This window comes from Malaya genurostris, chromosome 3, assembly GCF_030247185.1.
Source record: "Malaya genurostris strain Urasoe2022 chromosome 3, Malgen_1.1, whole genome shotgun sequence".
Classification (NCBI taxonomy): domain Eukaryota; kingdom Metazoa; phylum Arthropoda; class Insecta; order Diptera; family Culicidae; genus Malaya; species Malaya genurostris.
Genome location: NC_080572.1, coordinates 135,325,296 through 135,345,314, shown reverse-complemented (window position 1 = coordinate 135,345,314; position 20,019 = coordinate 135,325,296). Strand labels below are relative to the sequence as shown.

The window sequence follows — 20,019 nt, the reverse complement described above, 5'->3', positions numbered from 1 at the left end:
AACGGTACAGTTTTAGGCCAAACCCGTTTGCAAAGAGTCCACTTTAATGATATTTGAGTTCGGTCAATTTTATGAAACTAATTTTTTTTGTAAAACTAAGCCCTAAAATACGTCAGAACTTCCTTTTTACCTTCATTTTGCAACAGCTCCAGCATTTCAGAGCTGGTGAACTGATGAGTCAAAGACGAAATGTAAACATATTAAAAACGGTTATGTGCCCTAACACAAAATTTGGCAAACCCCTGAATGATCACATTTGCATCGACCTGAAAATTCAAAGTCTATTGAAAACGGTTTTGTACTCTTGCACAAAATTTGGTTAACCCCTGGATGATACCAGAACTGTTTTTGAAAATTTATTGTAAAGGTTTTGAATTTGTTTATTTCATAAATGCTAAGTGTTTTCCAAACCATTTAAAAAGTGATTATTCGGATGTATTTGTGAGCACCAAGTACAAATATGTATTAGTGCCAAATGTTGGTTGAGCTATTGTATATTAATGAAAAATATAGCAAAGTGGACAGCAGAAGATGAAAAATCATGTGCTGAATGGTATGAAACAATGGGGTGATGGGGGTGAGTTAAGTACGTACGCCAGAAAGGGGTGTTTGCGAATGAGCTATTTATTCTTCACTCATATATGCCATCATTCTACTGTCTTTCTCATCGATTAGCTACTTCTACATACAAGACAAACAATGCTGTTTTAGTTTACAAAATTTATTATATATTTCTCGCCTAATATGTTTAGATATTTTGCACAAAAAAAGTTCAAGTTTTTTGCTCCCAACAAAACACTATTATAAACGCTCTCGTGGGGTGCATATGTGCTCCAGGCCTTATGTGTGGTGCATATGTAATCTAGACCAACTTCAAAGGGTCTTAGCCACAGTTTTTTTTCTGAGCAAAATATTTAAAGACTAACTTTTTTCCGTAGCAAAAGATCTAAACATATCACATGCCGGTTAAGTGAAATAAACATAAAGCACCTGTCAGTTCGTGCTCGCATCGCATTCGACACAGTCGCAAATTTCTTACGGTCGCGACGATAGAAACAAAGACAATACAGTTCAGTGAACAATAGAGTGTACGAAATGGGCAAATATGATTGAACAAAGCCTGAAACTTGGCCTACAAGGCCAAATTCAATTTGTATTGATTTCAAGCGCTGCAAAGTTAGATCAGCAGCAACCGAAATTGAAATCTTGCTTAAGGAACGAATGCATCTAAACGTTAATGATATAAGTGAAATTAAATTCAACAAGGCGTCTAACTGTGTGTACATTATGTTCAAACGTGAATTGCATTTGCTTCGGTTAATAACGGGGTGCACAGTATTGATCATGACAATGTTAAATATAAAATCCCTGTGTACATGGTGGACAATGCCATAGAAGTTCTTTCCATCGAAAGGGAAGTATGGCGGATTTTTCCCGGGTATCCGGAATGGCGTGCGAGTGGTACATATGCAACTACGTAAAGCAATTCCATCTTACATCAGTTGTGATCAAGACGGGATACATCCGTGTAAAACGTTGATTACGTATGAAAATCAATTGGTTACATGCCAGTTTTGTGAACAACCTGCACACTACGGCAAACCTTGCACTGAAACTGCGAAAACAAACAAAACAAACAAAAACAAGGACAACCGCTCAACAACGGAAATTAGTGAATGCAGTGCTCCTGTTTCAAAACCACCTTCACCATCTAACCAACTATCAACTGCACTCAATGTACAAAGCGCATCTACAGCAACTGCAAATGAACCCAAGACTGCGATCAACAATGAAAACAAGGAAACGGAAACCACTCACAACTCCAACGATGTAGCAATGGATGATATGAGCAACGGACAAAATGACCTCCAATTCTTCGCTAGAAGGAAATGGAAGCTCCTCTCCCCCTAGAAAAAGGGTGACAACGAGATCCAACAATAAAAAAATAATCCTTTTAACAAAACCATGGGTAAATCGGCTACGTAAAGCTATACGCAAATTGGCCTGAATAAAAATTGCTATAAAAAAATACTGCACCTGTGTAAACGAAAAGCTAAATATTAGATTGAATTATCGTAAAGGTTGTTTACGGTTACCGTAACTAAATAATCTAGGTTTGAAGGAACGCTGGGATATAAATCTACCCCACGAGAGCATGCTAGAGTTCAGTTCTAACAAAGCTTCCAATATAAAAAACTATTATCTCTTTAGCATTGTTCCGGATATGAATTCGTCGGATTAAGAGTGTTATTCCATTCTTGATTTCAGTATGAAAAAAGTCGGGTGAGGCACTTCAGAAATATAACTGGATGACACGCTTCTTTCACATTCCGAACATCGACAATCATCCTTAATAGTTGATCGATTGGGTGAATTGCTTCTCGCTTTAAACTAAATAAACATTTATCTACATCGAACATCCGGACACACAATTAAATAATAAGTTATAAATGACATAATTCGTTTTAATGATAAATTTTCCTTTTGACGCGTTGCAGATCCACCCAAAGTGCGGAGCGATTCAATTCCAATGCTCTTTCCGTGAAGGGCTCTGTTTAATTTACTTTCAGTTCATTGCATTCACTTTAGTCTACTAGCACACAGACATTGCTCAGATCGATGAAATGAGTCCAATAGTATATGACACTGCCCTCCGGGCAACAATTAACAGCAGAAGATGTGACAATATCAGAATCGACTTTATTGAATATGATTGAAACTTGGCACACGATTGCAGAATGTCAAACCATTTGTTTTGCATGGATTGAGAGACCGATTCAACTCAAGACTGATTTTTAGAAAGGGTGCATGTGTTTTTGCATGCACTTTCTTCAAATCGCGGTAACTCGGAAACTATAATTCGTACACAAATGGTGTCTAAGTAGAAGTTGTAAGAAATCGATGGGACACTTAAAAAAATATACACTGGGAAAAAAAGTTGAATACTTTTTTAAGAATTTGAAAACTAAAAAATACTTACCTTACCTTACAGCTATAATCCTAGGGTGTTTTTTGCTTTATCAAGCATACGTCTCCACATAATTCGGTCCATGGCTACTTGTCGCCAGGCACTCAAAGCACAGGCGAACAATTAAATTTATTTAAAGGCGATTTGCAAAAACTCACAAGATATCGACCGAAATTTTTCGTAATAGAGGACTTAAATGTTAAGCATGTCCAGTGGAATTGTAGGAAAAATAACAGTAAAGGTAAAATACTTCATAAGAAGTTCTCAGCTGGTTACCTCTCAGTTCTTCATCCCAGTAATCCGACTTGTTTCTCTTCCGTGAAAAACCCGTCTACAATTGATCTGGTTCTAACAGATCAAAGTCACAGTTGTAGTGAACTGATTACACATGCTGACTTTGACTCAGATCAACTTCCTGTAACATTCAGACTCTCCAACGAAGCTATAATTATTTCAATTAGTTCTATATTCAACTATTATAGAGCTAATTGGTTGGATTACAGATCTCACATTGAAAATCATGTGGATCATGAAACTATTTTAGAAAATTCTGCGGACATCGACACAGCAATTGATAATTTGAATCATTAAATTATCGAAGCTAGAAATCTTTCAGTTCCCAAAGCTCTAACTAAATTAAATTCTCCTATCATCGATGACAATCTTAAACTGCTCATTTGGTTGAAGAATGTTCGTCGACGACAATATTAACGTTCTCGTGATCCTGCTATGAAAAACATAGTTAAGGATTTAATAAAAGAAATTAAACATAGATTTACTCTTTTGCGAAATGAAAATTTCGCTAAAGAAGTTGAACAAATTAAACCATATTCTAACCCTTTCTGGAAACTTTCCAATTCCTGCTCTCAAGGAATGAAATCAAATACTTCTTACAAATGGCGAAAAAGCTCAAAAACTTGCTCAGCAGTTCGAGAGTGTCCACAATTTTAATTTGAACGTTGTGAGTCCTATTGTCGTCCCGGGTTGACGGTTCAATGCATAGGACGCTGGTCTTACAAGCCAGTTGTCGTATGTTCGAGCCCCTACCTGGAAGGATTCTTAGTGTCAGTAGGATCCATAGTACTAGCCATGCAATGATTCTGTACACTAAGAATCTGCTGTGAAGTCTGTTGAAACAGAGGGGCCAAATTCCACAAAAGGAATTTAATGCCAAGACTTTGCTTTTTGAGTCCTATTGAAGATGAAGTCTCACTAAAATATGATCATATTTCAACTCAAGTGTTATTACAAGGTTATTATTGAGACGAATTTTGATGTAATTAAGTCAATTATTAGAAAACTTAAAAACATGGAGGCTCCTGGTAATGATGGAATTTTTAATATTCTTATTAAAAATCTTCCCGATGTTGCCTTGAGACTCCTGGTTAATATTTTCAACAAGTGTTTTTCTTTAGCCTACTTCCCAAAACGATGGAAAAACGCTAAAGTAATTTCTATCCTCCAACCTTAGCTATCAGAATTGTAAATCTGAATTGCTACCCGAACGAGCAGATGTTCCGCAGGGTTTGAGCCTAGCTTAAATCTTGTATAATATTTTCAATTCTGATCTTCCAAATCTACCCGTTGGTTGTCAGAAATCGCTATTCTGTGACGACACAAGTCTGTTAGCCACAGGTAGAAATCTAAGAGTGATCTGCAGTCGCCTACAAAGAAGTTTAAATATTTTCAGTGATTATCTGTCAAAATGGAAAATTAAACCAAATGCAGCAAAAACGCAATTAATTGTCTTTCCTCATAAGCCAAGAGCTTCTTTTCTTAAACCAAACGATAATCACATTCTCAAACTGGATGGATTGGAATTGACATGGTCTGATCAAACAAAATACTTAGGTTTAACGTATGACAAAAAACTCACTTTCAAGGATCACATTGAAGGAATCCAGGCAAAGTTATATATTAAGGCCATCGTCCAAGTACCATGCGCGCGGGTGGTTTTAGGAAATTTTCGATGGAAATTTCGAAAAATTTGCCAAAACCAAAAACATACAGACCTTTGAAATACATTTATCTATCTACAGGGTGAAAATGGCTGGAAAATTCGGAGCATTTTCCGAGTCTTATCAAAAATAGCTCTGAAAAATGAGTGTTTTTGTGATCTTTCACAATTATCTGGAAAAATAAGGCGATGACATAAACTTTTTTTTTCAAATAAACTTTATTATGGATACACAGATTACATTCGGACACATTTTTGGAAAACCTTTTCACGCTTTTCATAGAAAATCCACGAATTTCAAAAATTTCCACGAAATCGGTTATATGAAATTCGTTGATTTTCCATGAAAAGCGTGAAAAGGTTTTCCAAAAATGTGTCCGAATGTGATCCTTGTTGCCAGCATGAGGTTTTTTTTGAAAAAAAAATTTCATTCCATCGAATTATTTTTTCAAATAATTGTGAAAAATTACAAAAAAAAGCTCATTTTTTCAGCGCTATTTTTGATAAGACTCGTAAAATCCTCCGAATTTTCCAGTCATTTTCACCCTGTAGATAGATAAAAGTATTTCAAAGGTCTGTATGTTTTTGGTTTTGTCAAATTTTTCGAAATTTCCATCGAAAATTTCCTAAAACCACCCGCGCGCGTGGTACTTGGACGATGGCCTTAAATGTTTATATCCTCTTATAAACAGAAATTCTACGCTCTGTCTAAAAAACAAATTGTTAATTTATAAACAAATTTTCAGGCCAGCCATGCTTTATGCAGTTCCAATTTGGTCAAGTTGTTGTTCCACCAGGAAGAAAACGCTTCGAAGGATTCAGAATAGAATTCTGAAAATGACTGACTTACTAACTAATACATTGAGCGAATCGATTCAATTGAAGATTGCAAAGATTTTTGTCGGAATTTGCTTATAATATTATGTGACGTTTTTGCTGCACTGAAAATATTTAAGCTTCTTTGTAGGCGACTGCAGATCACTCTTAGATTTCTACCTGTGGCTAACAGACTTGTGTCGTCACAGAATAGCGATTTCTGACAACCAACGGGTAGATTTGGAAGATCAGAAGTGAAAATATTGTACAAGATTGGAGCTACGCTCGAACCCCTGCTGTACGGGTGCGGAACACCTGCTCGTACGGGTTTTTGTCATACGTTAAACCTAAGTATTTTGCTTGATCAGACCATATCAATTCCAAGCCATTCAATTTGAGAATGTGATTATTGCTTGGTTTAAGAAAAGAAGCTCTTGTCTTATGAGGAAAGATAATTAATTGCGCTTTTGCTGCATTTGGTTTAATTTTCCATTTTGACAGATAATCACTGAAAATATTTAAACTTCTTTGTAGGCGACTGCAGATCACTCTTAGATTTCTACAACAGTCGTCACAGAAGAGCGAATTCTGACAACCAACGGGTAGATTTTTAAGATCAGAATTGAAAATATTATACAAGATTGGAAATACGCTCGAACCCTGCGGAACACCTGCTCGTACGGGTAGCAATTCAGATTTACAATTCTGATAGCTAAGGTTTGAGAATAGGAATTACTTTAGCGTTTTTCCATCTTTTTGGGAAGTAGGCTAATGAAAAACACTTGTTGAAAATTTTAACCAGGAGTCTCAAGGCAACATCGGGAAGATTTTTAATAAGAATTTTAAAAATTCCATCATTTTCATTTCGCAAAAGAGTAAATCTATATTTAATTTCTTTTTGGAAATCCTTAACTATGTTTTTCATAGCAGGATCACGAGAACGTTGATACTATCGTCGACGAACATTCTTCAACCAAATGAGCAGTTTAAGATTGTCATCGATGATAGGAGAATTTAATTTAGTTAGAGCTTTGGGAACTGAAAGATTTCTAGCTCCGATAATGTAGTGATTCAAATTATCAATTGCTGTGTCGATGTCCGCATAATTATCTAAAATAGTTTCATGATCCACATGATTTTCAATGTGAGATCTGTAATCCAACCAATTAGCTCTATGATAGTTGAATATAACACTAATTGTATTAATTATAGCTTCGTTGGAGAGTCTGAATGTTACAGGAAGTTGATCTGATTCAAAGTTAGCATGTGTAGTCGGATCACTACAAATGTGACTTTGAACTGTTAGAACCAGATCAATTGTAGACGGGTTTTTCACGGAAGAGAAACAAGATTATGAAGTATTTTACCGTTATTGTTATTTTTCCTACAATTCCACTGGACATGCTTAGCATTTAAGTCCCCTATTACGAAAAATTTCGGTCGATATCTTGTGAGTTTTTACATAGCATATTTGCGATTGCCTTTAAAGAAATTTAATTGTTGGTGCATTGGAATGGCAAATATGCTCCAGCGATGAAATAAATTCCATGAATGGTTTCAACTTCGATTCCCAAGTTTTCAATAACTTTAGTATTGAAAGAAGGTAAAATTCGATGTTTAATTTGTGTTGGACAAAAACGGCAACTCCACCACCCATTCCAGTAAACCTGCAAAATCGATGAACCACATAATGTGAATTGCTTTTCAATTGGCATTTGGTTTAAGAAAAGTTTCTGTCACAATGGCAATATCGAGCATTCCAATTTAAAATATTCAAATAATTATGTAACATCAAACTCATTATAATATTATATGCAAATTGCCATCCGATTTGAAATGCTTCAAAAAGTGATGAAATCGAATCCATTCGGATGATCATTTGAAAAAATTGACATTGTAGGTAAATCATTTTATTTTCCGTTATATCGCCTAAATCGACTTCGTTTAAAGAAGCGAATGGCATTGAAGGAATATTGGTAGGCAGACTGCCATTAGAAGAAGATGATTTGGCCGATCTACCTATTAATAAATGGTTTTCGTTAGAAGATGAACTGCAAGACGTTCCTGTGTTTTGACTATTTAGGGTAACAGAGGTATTTTTGCCACTTCATATATTTTGGCCCACCTAACAAACTTTATCGATTTTATCGGATTTAAATGATGTGAAGTAACTCATGTTACATAAATTTGAAGGTAAACACATTAAATTACCTATTGCGGAAGGGTATTTCAAAGATATTACAACATTTGGTGGATATTTATTCAAAGTGGGTCAAAATAAAATCAACCTAAAGTGGGCCAAAATACCTCTGTTACCCTACATTAGAATAATTAAGTGGTAGCTTTCTACCTGTTATCAAAGCGTAACTGACATTAGAAGAAGATGATGACGAGGTCGATCTACCTGTCAATAAATTGTTTTCGTTAGAAGACGAATTGGAAGGCGTACCTGTTTTTGGTTTTAAATTCGAAGAAATAAGTAGCTTAGAAGAATTAGGCGTGACATTTGTAACGGTTTTTTTATTCTCAGGTATGTTCTGTAAATTTAAGGTCGTTGATTTGACTTGTTGTTTAAGCGAACGAGCGTTTAAAATGTTTTCCCTGACAGGACATTTCAAATAATTGGATTTATGATTTCCATCGCAATTTGAACATGAAAATTGATCAGTGATTTCATTCATTGGACAAACGTCTTTCGAATGCAATTTACCACAATTCAAACACCGTATATCCATATGACAATTTTTGGTTCCATGGCCGAAGCCTTGGCAACGGCGACATTGCGTTAAGTTTCCAATACCATTATGCCGTTTATAACGTTCCCAATGCATTTTAATGTGGGAAATGAAACGTACTTTTTCTAAAGTTTTCAAATTGTTTACAACACTTCGATTGAAATGTCTTAAGTAATGTTCATGGGAAATTCCAGAGCGTGGTTTAGAAGTACCATTCCCTCTTTTTGTCATAAGTATTACTTGCGATCGAATGAAAAGCTAGAGAAGTGCTCTTTTAGGAAAGTTCTACAACAAAGTCATTTTTGAGTTCAATTAAGAAAGTTAGATTTCAGATTTCAATCTGAATGAGGACCACCCTAGTAACATTTTTCATCAAAAAGAGCGCCATTTGATTACAAACAACTTTTGTGAAGACACCAACTACAAAAAACTAATATTTAATAGTGAAAATATTTTTGTCACGCTAATTTCCCGTTTCGGAGCATAGTGCAATGACAACACGTAACGCATATAAATACAAGCAAACAAAGAATAGGTTTGCCTCTTTCTCTTCTTTTCATCTTGTTTTTGTCTTTCTCTATAGAAAGGTATTAGAATTGCTGGAAAAACCGACTTTCGAACGGAGCCTCGGAGACCCATAGTGTTATATACCATTCGACACAGTTCGACGAGATCGGAAAATGTCTGTGTGTATGTGTGTGTGCACTTTTAGAACATATTTGAACGCGCTCAATTTTCTCAGAGATGGCTGAACCGATTTGAACAAACTTGGGCTCATTTGAAAGCTACTGTCGGACTATTGATCAAGTTCGAAGATCAAATGGCTGTGACTTTTGGTTCCGGAGATATGGTTGTATAAGTGCCATTAGAAGAAGATGATTTGGCCGATCTACCTATTAATAAATGGTTTTCGTTAGAAGATGAACTGCAAGACGTTCCTGTGTTTTGACTATTTAGGGTAACAGAGGTATTTTGGCCACTTCATATATTTTGGCCCACCTAACAAACTTTATCGATTTTATCGGATTTAAATGATGTGAAGTACCTCATGTTACATAAATTTGAAGGTAAACACATTAAATTACCTATTGCGGAAGGGTATTTCAAAGATATTACAACATTTGATGGATATTTATTCAAAGTGGGTCAAAATAAAATCAACCTAAAGTGGGCCAAAATACCTCTGTTACCCTACATTAGAATAATTAAGTGGTAGCTTTCTACCTGTTATCAAAGCGTAACTGACATTAGAAGAAGATGATGACGAGGTCGATCTACCTGTCAATAAATTGTTTTATTGTACAATAAAGTTGTAGGAAATTTAATATTGAGCAACTTTGCTGAAAAAAGCTCCTCTCTAGCTTTTCATTTGATCGAGTTACATAAATTTTTCCGAATAAAAGTATTTTTATCGATCTGGTATCTAATGAAATTGATATTTGAAGCTTGACTAGTTTTTGATGAAAAAATAATCATAACTTTTTATTGGTAGCTCAAATGAAAAAGCTTGGTTGAACAAAATTGTGCGCAATGAATAGAACAACTACTCTTCTGAAGTCAACTTTTCCGTAGAACGTTTCACAAAAAAGTTAAAACAAAAAAGGTGAATTTTTAGGAGCCACCCTACATTTATTCGGGAAAATTGATGTAACTCGATCAAATGAAAAGCTAGAGAAGTGCTCTTTTAGGAAAGTTCTACAACAAAGTCATTTTTGAGTTCAATTAAGAAAGTTAGATTTCAGATTTCAATCTGAATGAGGACCACCCTAGTAACATTTTTCATCAAAAAGAGCGCCATTTGATTACAAACAACTTTTGTGAAGACACCAACTACAAAAAACTAATATTTAATAGTGAAGATATTTTTGTCACGCTAATTTCCCGTTTCAGAGCATAGTGCAATGACAACACGTAACGCATATAAATACAAGCAAACAAAGAATAGGTTTGCCTCTTTCTCTTCTTTTCATCTTGTTTTTGTCTTTCTCTATAGAAAGGTATTAGAATTGCTGGAAAAACCGACTTTCGAACGGAGCCTCGGAGACCCATAGTGTTATATACCATTCGACACAGTTCGACGAGATCGGAAAATGTCTGTGTGTATGTGTGTGTGCACTTTTAGAACATATTTGAACGCGCTCAATTTTCTCAGAGATGGCTGAACCGATTTGAACAAACTTGGGCTCATTTGAAAGCTACTGTCGGACTATTGATCAAGTTCGAAGATCAAATGGCTGTGACTTTTGGTTCCGGAGATATGGTTGTATAAGTGACGTAACCGACAAAAAGCGTTGTATTTGAACGCGCTCAATTTTCTTAGAGATGACTGAACCGATTTTAACAAACTTGGGCTCGTTTGAAAGCTACTGTCGGGCCATTGATAAAGTTCGAAGATCAAATGGCTGTGACTTTTGGTTCCAGATTTATGATGCTATATATGACGTAACCGACAAAACACGTTGATTTTTACCGCTCTTATATATAAGGGTGCCAAAATTTTGGGATCACCTCTATTTTGTTAAGCTCTAGTGCTCAAAAGTTTAAGCACCTCGAAAAAAGCCTTCATGCTAAATTTGACCTAAATCGGACATGCGTAAGAAGTGCTGCCCGGTGGTAAAGGTTTGACAATTTTCGATCTTGAAAGAGCATCATAGGGGGGAGTACATGAAATTTCCAAAATCGAAAATATTTTTGATGCCAAAACTCTTAAAACTGTATAAAACATCGAAATTTAGTGTAATCTCAAAAAAAAATTTTTTTTAATATCCACTTTCTGAGACTATTTGATATTTTTTGTAAGTCCCAAAAGTCGATTTTTTCAAAAAAAAATTGTTTTCGAGATGACACTAAATCTCGACGTTTCATGCAATTCTAAGCCTTTTGGCATCAAAATTTTTTTTTTGATTTCGAAAATTTCATGTACTCCCCCCTATGGTGATTTTTCAAGATATATAAAAATTCCACTAAGTGGACTAAGAAGGCTTTTTTTTTAGATTAGCATCACTGTTCTCATACAAATAGGCAACGCAAATGTCAAGCACTAGTTTGGAAAAATGTTGCTGACTATGTGACATAAACACTAAAGCATGCTTTTGTGAACAACTCGAATCAATCTGAATCAATTGGTGTCAAAATTAGTATCTAAAATTATTTTATAAAAGTTTGAAACATATTTTCATGAGACTGTTATGAAAGAAGAGAAAGGCATTATCACACCACTAGGTGGATTAAGAAGTGTTTTTTTAGATTAGCATCACTGTTCTCATACAAATAGGCAACGCAAATGTCAAGCACTAGTTTGTAAAAATAATGCTGACTGTGTGACATAAACACTGAAGCATGCTTTTGTGAACAACTCGAATCAATCTGAATCAATTGGTGTCAAAATTAGTATCCAAAATTATTTTATAAAAGTTTGAAACATATTTTCATGAGACTGTTATGAAAGAAGAGAAAGGCATTATCACACCACTAGGTGGATTAAGAAGGGTTTTTTTTCATTATTCTTTCATGTTCAGAGCGTGTAACAACAATTTTACTAAGTTTAGTTGATTTAAAACAAAAGAAAAGTGTCACCACCTAAAAGATACTTACCTTACCTAACAGCTATAGGCGTGGTGTGTCCTTTGCTGTATCAAGCATATGTCTCCACACAACTCGGTCCATGGCTGCTCGTCGCCAGCCACTCAAGGCACGGATGCTTCTGAGATCACCCTCCACTTGATCGATCCACCTTGCTCGCTGCGCTACTTTTCTTCTTGTACCAGTCGGATTAGTTTCAAGAACCATTTTCACTGGGCTGTCGTCCGACATCCTTATGACATGCCCAGCCCATCGTCGACGACCGATTTTAGCTGTCCGTACGATAGGTGGTTCTTCTAGCAGCTGTTGCAACTCGTGATTCATACACCGTCTCCACGTTCCGTCTTCCATCTGCACTCCGGCATAGATGGTCCTCAGTACCTTTCTTTCGAAAACACTGAGGGCGCGTTGGTCCTCTGCCAACATAGTCCAGGTCTCGTGGCCATAGAGAACAACCGGTCTAATTAGCGTTTTGTAGATGGTCAATTTCGTGCGGTGGCGTACTTTTCTCGATCGGAGGGTTTTTCTGAGACCAAAGTACGCACGATTCCCTGCTAAAATACGTCTATGAATTTCTCTGCTAGTGTCATTATCGGCGGTCACCAGTGAGTCCAAATACACGAACTAGTCAACCACCTCGATATCGTCACCGTATATCAATATTCGTGGTGGGAGGCGTAGTGTTTCTTCTCTAGAGCCTCTTCCTCTCATGTATTTTGTTTTCGACGCATTTATGGCCAGTCCGATACGCCTAGCTTCAGCATTCAGTCCAATATAGGTTTCCGTCATCTTCTCAAGGTTAGGTGTCACAATATCAATATCGTCAGCGAAGCCAAAAAGTTGTACGGACTTTCGGAAGATCGTGCCATTCGTGTCGATCCTCGCTCTTCGAATCACACCTTCCAGGGCAATATAAAACAAGATACAAGAAAGTCCATCACCTTGCCGTGCTCCGAGATTCGAAGGGACTTGAGAGCGTCCCAGATACTCGGACGTAGCACATCACTCTATCCATCGTTGCGTTGACCAATTGCGTCAGTTTATTCGGGAAACCGTATTCGTGCATGATCTGCTATAGCTGTTCTCGATCGATTGTGTCGTATTCCGCTTTGAAGTCAATGAATAGGTGATGCGTGGGTACGTTGTATTCACGACACTTCTGGAGTACTGGTCTTATCGCGAATATGTGATCCATAGTGGCGCGGGCTCCAGTAAATCCCGCTTGGTACGGCCCTACGAATTCCTCAGCTATTGGTGATAGACGACGGCAAAAGGTTTGGGAGAGTATCTTGTAGGCGGCGTTCAGCAATGTGATTGCGCGGTAATTGCAACAGTCTAGCTTATCGCCCTTTTTGTAGACAGGGTATACCACTCCATCCATCCATTCCTGCGGTAGAATCTCCTCCTCCCAAATCCTAGAAATCATCCAGTGCAGCGCTCTAGCCAGTGCCTCTCCTCCATGTTTGAGCAGCTCGCCTGGCAACTGGTCATTGCCCGCGGCTTTGTTGTTCCTCAGCTTACCGATCTCCTCAATTATCTCCGACAGATCAGGGGCTGAGAATCTGTCGTCGGCTGAGCGTGCACCCAGATTGATTCCTGTACCGTTCTCTGTATCTTGTGCTTCGCCATTCAGATGCTCGTCATAGTCTGCTTCCACCTGTCGATCACCTCACGTTCGTTCGTGAGAAGGTTACCGCTGGTATCTCTGCACATTTCGGCCTGTGGCGTGTAGCCTTTACGTGAGCGGTTCACCTTTTCATAGAACTTCCGTGTGTCATTTGCGCGGTACAGCTGTTCCATCGCTTCGCGATCTTGGTCGTCCTGGTGGCGCTTTTTCCTCCGGAAAACAGTGTTCTGTCTGTTCCGTGCATGTCTGTATCGTTGCTCGTTCGCCTTCGTGCGGTGTTGCAGCATCCTCGCCCTTGCTGCATTCTTCTCTTCGACCAACTGCTGGCATTCGCCGTCAAACCAATCATTTCCTCGACTCGATAATCTCGTACCTAGAACGGTTGCAGCAGTGCTACTCACGGCGGACCTTATGTTCCTCCAGCCGTCTTCAAGATTCGCCGCGCCAAGCTGCTCTTCCGTTGGTAGCACTAACTCCAGTTGTTGCGCGTGTTCCTCTGCAGTACGAATGCTACGTAGCTGCTTGAGATTGAGTCCCGGCGTTCCTGTGCGACGAGTATTGTGCACCGTCGATAGTTTTGAGCGCATACAAACCGCGACAAGGTAGTGGTCAGAATCAATGTTGGCACTGCGGTAAGTGCGGACATTGATGACGTCGGAGAAGAATCGCCAATTTGTCGATTTGATTTTCCGTATGTTGATCAGGTGATCTCCAGGTGGCTTTGTGGATATCTTTGCGGGGGAAGAAGGTGCTTCGAACTACCATTCCTCGAAAGGCTGCAAAGTTTACGCATCGTTGACCGTTGTCGTTTGTTACCGCGTGCAGGCTCTCCAGCCCGATCACGGGCCTGTACATTGCCTCTCGGCCTACCTGAGCGTTCATGTCGCCGATGACGAGTTTCACATCCCGCCGTGGACAGCTGTCGTAGATTCGTTCTAGCTGCGCGTAGAATGCTTCCTTCTCGTCATCGGGTCTCGTCTCATGTGGGCAGTGCACGTTGATGATGCTGTAATTGAAGAAACGGCCCTTGATATTCAATACGCACATACTTACTCTTACTCTATCAGTCGTAGACCACGCGGGTCTCTGCTGTATACAGGAGGCGTCTCCATTCAACTCGGTTCATGGCTGTTCGCCGCCAGCCTCGGTAGCTGCGAAGGGTCCGCAGGTCGTCCTCAATTTGATCGATCCATCTTGCCCGCTGCGCGCCTCTTCTTATACCGGTCGGATCATTATCGAGAATCATTTTAACCGGGTTGCAGTTCATGGTTCATTCGCCTTCTCCACGTACCGTCTTCCATCCGGACTCCACCGAAGATGGTTCGCAACACCTTCCGTTCAAAAACAGCTAGTGCGCGTTGGTCCTCCGCAAGCATTGTCCAGGACTCATGCCCGTGGAGGATAACCGGTCTAATCAGCGTTTTGTAGATAGTTAACTTCGTACGACGGCGAATTTTGCTCGATCGAAGCGTCCTGCGCAGTCCAAAGTAAGCACGATTTCCTGACAATATGCGTCTCTGAATTTCTCTGCTGGTGTCATTATCGGCAGTCACCAGTGAGCCCAAGTACACGAACTCGTCGACCATTTCGATTTCATCACCACCAATCAGAACTCGTAATGGGTGGCTGACGTTATCTTCTCTCGAGCCCCTGCATTTCATGTACTTTGTCTTTGACACATTGATGTCTAGTCCGATCCGCTTGGCCTCAGCTTTTAGTCCGATGTACGTATCTTCCATCTTCTCAAAGTTGCGTGCTATAATATCAATATCATCAGCGAAACCAAGTAGCTGGACGGACTTTCTGAAAATCGTGCCACTTGTGTCTATCCTCGCTCTTCTTATCACACCCTCCAAAGCAATGTTGAATAGCAGACACGAAAGGCCATCACCTTGCCGTAGCCCTCTGCGAGTTTCGAAGGGACTCGAGTTTATCCCCGATACTCGAACAACGCACATCACTCGATCCATCGTAGCCTTGACCAATCGTATCAGTTTGTCCGGGAATCCGTAGTCGTGCATGATTTTCCATAGCTGTTCTCGATCGATTGTGTCGTAGGCTGATTTGAAATCGATGAATAAGTGATGTGTGGGCACATTGTATTCGCGGCACTTTTGCAACACCTGGCGGATGGCGAACACTTGGTCCGTGGTAGCACGTTCACCCATAAATCCTGCCTGATATTGTCCCACGAATTCGTTTGCAATCGGTGAAAGTCGACGGCATAAGATTTGGGAGAGTACCTTGTAGGCGGCGTTCAGCAGAGTTATCGCGCGGTAATTGCAGCACTCCAGTTTATCGCCCTTTTTGTAGATGGGACACACGATTCCTTCCATCCCTTCCTCCGGTAAAATCTCGTCCTCCCAGATCTTGGTAACGACCCAGTGCAGTGCTTTCACTAGTGCATTACCACCGTGTTTTAGTAGCTCGCTTGGTAGTTGATCAACACCAGCAGCCTTATTATTTTTCAACCGGCTTACCACCTCCTCCACTTCTTGGAGGTCTGGGACCGGCAGTCTATCGTCCTCCGCACGCGTTCCCAAGTTCGTTACCGCGCCGCCACTTTCGTATTCCGCCACATCGCCATTGAGGTGCTCGTCGAAATACTGCCGCCACCTCTCGATCACCTCACAGTGGTTCGTGAGAAGATCCCCGTTGGTGTCCTTGCACATATCGGCCTGTGGCACATGGCCTCTGCGCGAACGGTTCACCTTCTCGTAGAACTTCCTTGTGTCATTAGCACGGAACAGCTGTTCCATCGCTTCGCGATCTCGGTCTTCCTGTTGGCGCTTTTTTCTACGGCATACCGAGTTTAGTCTGTTCCGCGCCTGTCTGTATCTCTCCTCGTTTGCTCTCGTCCGGTGTTGCAGCTTACTCGCCCAAGCTGCATTTTTCACGGCCACTAACTGTTCACATTCGTCGTCGAACCAGTCGTTCCTTACGTTCGGTGCCGCCGTACCTAGCGTTGCTGAAGCAGTGCTACCTATGGCAGATCGGATGTGTCTCCAGCCATCTTCAAGAGTAGCTGCACCAAGCTGCTCTTCCGTTGGTAGTGCCACTGCCAACTGCTGCGCGTAATCTTGGGCTACTCCTGCATCCCGGAGCCGCGCAATGTTAAACCGCGACGATCGGTTTCGACGTCGGGTAGCCACCGTCGAAAGTTTTGAGCGCATGCATACAGCAACCAAGTAGTGGTCCGAATCTATATTCGCACTGCGGTAGGTGCGAACATTGTTGATGTCCGAGAAGAATTTTCCGTCGATCAAAACGTGGTCGATTTGGTTTTCGGTCTGTTGGTCAGGTGATCTCCAGGTAGCTTTGTGGATATCCTTGCGGGGAAAGAAGGTGCTTCTGACTACCATTCCTCGGGAGGCCGCAAAGTTGACACACCGTTGGCCGTTGTTATTCGATGCGGCATGCAGGCTGTTCGGCCCGATTACCGGTCGGTACATTGCCTCCCTTCCTACCTGGGCATTCATGTCACCGATGACAATTTTTACGTCTCTGCGTGGGCAGCCGTCATAGACTTGTTCCAGCTGCACGTAGAACGCTTCTTTCTCGTCATCGGGTCTCCCTTCATGTGGGCAGTGCACGTTGATGATGCTGTAATTGAAAAAACGGCCTTTAATTCTCAACTTACACATCCTAGCGTTGATCGGCTGCCACCCAATCACTCGCTGACGCATCTTGCCCAGCACTATAAAGCCAGTTCCCTGCTCGTTTGTTGTGCCACAGCTTTGGTAGAAGGTAGCCGCTCGATGTCCGCTTTTCCACACCTTCTGTCCCATCCAACAAAGCTCCTGCAGCGCTACGACGTCGAAGCTGCGAGGATTTAGTTCGTCGTATATTATCCTGTCGCAGCCTGCGAAACCTAGCGACTTGCAGTTCCATGTTCCAAGTTTCCAATCGTAGTCCTTATTTCGTCGCGTGGGTCTATGCCGATTGTTCCGGGTCGTATTATCTCCTGTATTGTTTGTAATTAAAGTTTTATGGGCGGCTTATTAGGCCTACGCCAACCCCCTGTCTCGCCGGAGGATCATCGTGCTTGCTCTGTTTAACGTCCCAACTAGCACTAAGACGATCCCGTTGGTGGGGTTGCCACCTTGGATTTAGCTGGACGGGATGCAGCATTTCATACTCAGCCGCTGGATACCAGAACAGACGCTGTTTGAAGCCGCTCCTAACATGGAGTACAGACGCTCCGACATCCTCTAAAGAGGACCCCCTTCCCTGTCAGCATACGACCAAGGTCCCACCGGGGTTGGTTACCCGATCTTTCCTATGGTTGCTCGTACCCCAGCCGGCACCGCGGGGAGGTAGGGATAGGAGTTACTGGACAAGAGGCTAAGAACCACAATGGGGCCTGAATTGCGCATTGTCCAGTCGTTTACCAGCCGCACATTCTATCACTGATTGGCTGCCACCCAATCACGCGCTGGCGCATCTTGCCCAACACTACGAATCCCGTTCCTAGAACGTTGGTTGTGCCACAGCTCTGATAGAAGGTAGCCGCTCGATGCCCACTTTTCCACACCTTCTGTCCCGTCCAACAAAGTTTCTGCAGTGCTACGACATCGAAGCCGCGGATTTGAAGCTCATCATGCAGCATTCGGTCGTATCCTGCATTTTTTTAGTTTATATTGAACTAAAAATTACCTTAAGAAGGAAATAATAAATAAACTATTAAGATTATTGAAATAAATTATCTGATAATTAATATAAAATATTAAGGAAAATGCGTACTGCGAAATGTATTGTTTTTTTTTAAGTCGATGTACTGTATTTTTTTATTCAGCCCAAAATGTACTGTTTTCGTCAAAAAAATATACGAGCGTTAGTTATGCAGATAAATTTTATTTAGAAATCATAGCTGTTGCGTCTTTCGCGCATGTAATAAATAAGTTTGAATGGGTCATGAATACACAGGAAAAACAACATACGTGTTGCGAGTGGGTCTTAGTCCTACGGGCTTCTTCTATGCTTTCGTTTTAATGAATGTTTATTTCGTCCGAAAAATTAAACAAAAAGACTTTTAACAAAAAAAAATTGGACGCGACTATTTTGGGAAAATAAATTAAATCGTTTGAATACTATTCACTCTCGCGTTTTTTGACTTTTTTGTTGATCAATTTTTTTAACCCTAGCTAATTTTGACTTTTCATTACACCATCTTATAATTACAAACACCTTGGTACCAAGAGTTCGTCGCTGATTGTCGATTTGCAAATTAGACGGGACGTTCTCGGTTACCTTGTGGGTGAAGAGCATCGTTAGAGTATCGTGGGTTGCAGGACCAAAAAATTGTAGGCACGTAAAAATTAATGTTGTTGATGAACTCCAGGTGTAGCTGGTGAGATCAGCCAGCTATTTTGAGATCGCATTTTATTTAAAACATTCCACTAAGTTTTTTTTGGTCTCAATTTCAATTCAGGCAAATTTTTCACTTTGAATACAGAAATGGTTTTCTTCTAATCAGCCGCTTTGCTTGCGAATAGTTCACCTCACGATACATTTGTTCTTACAGGGAACCTTTGTTAAATTAGTTCTAAATTCAACCGCTTTTCTTGCGAATAATTTACTTCACTATGCATTTGTCCGTACTGGGAGCCTTTGTTAAATTAGTTCTCAATTCAACCGCTTTTCTTGTGAATAGTTCAATTCACTATGCGTTTGTTCTACTAGGAGCATTTTTTAATATAGTTCTAAATTCAACCTCTGTTTTTGCGAATAATTCACTTCACGGTGCATTTTTGCTTACTGTTAGCCTTTTTAAAAACTTATTCCAAATTATCAGGCACTTGTCCAAGATTTCGTTAAACTTTTCCATTTAAAAAATTCTGAGCAGGCCTGAGAGTCAGGTCGCCATGAAACATTATAGGATTGTCGTCAGGGGACTGTCGTTTATTTTTCAATTAACCTACCAACTAATCCTACTAATACTTAAAGTAACCTACTAATGCTGACCACATAAAGATTTGACTGTTGGGAGGAGCTGGAGTTTAATTATTTACTGTCAAATTTGTTGGCTCCTACTATCGGGTATGTAATGCATATAAAGGCTTCGATGTGTGAAGGAGAAGACACGAAGAAATTGGTAAATATAATTGACAACAAATTTGAACTGTTCTGCACTGATGAGTGAAAGACGAAACGTGAAAAATATTATAGACATCGTTCCATCGTTCTAACGGTCAGTGTGCGTGAAGTGGGGTGTGCGAGAGGAATGTCGCATTACGTAATTGAGAGTGCGAGAGGAAAGTGAATACGTAATTTTATTTGGGACTTAAGGAAAACATGTACACACGCTGAGTTTGGGTCAACATAGAGTACGGCT

The 20,019-nt window shown here is 40.1% G+C and overlaps 1 protein-coding gene across 4 annotated transcripts in view; it reads left to right on the top strand.

The window, feature by feature from the left end:
* Window positions 1-20,019, top strand: part of LOC131439381 (probable ubiquitin carboxyl-terminal hydrolase FAF) — a 466,389-nt gene that overhangs the window by 370,525 nt on the left and 75,845 nt on the right. The window lies entirely within an intron of this gene.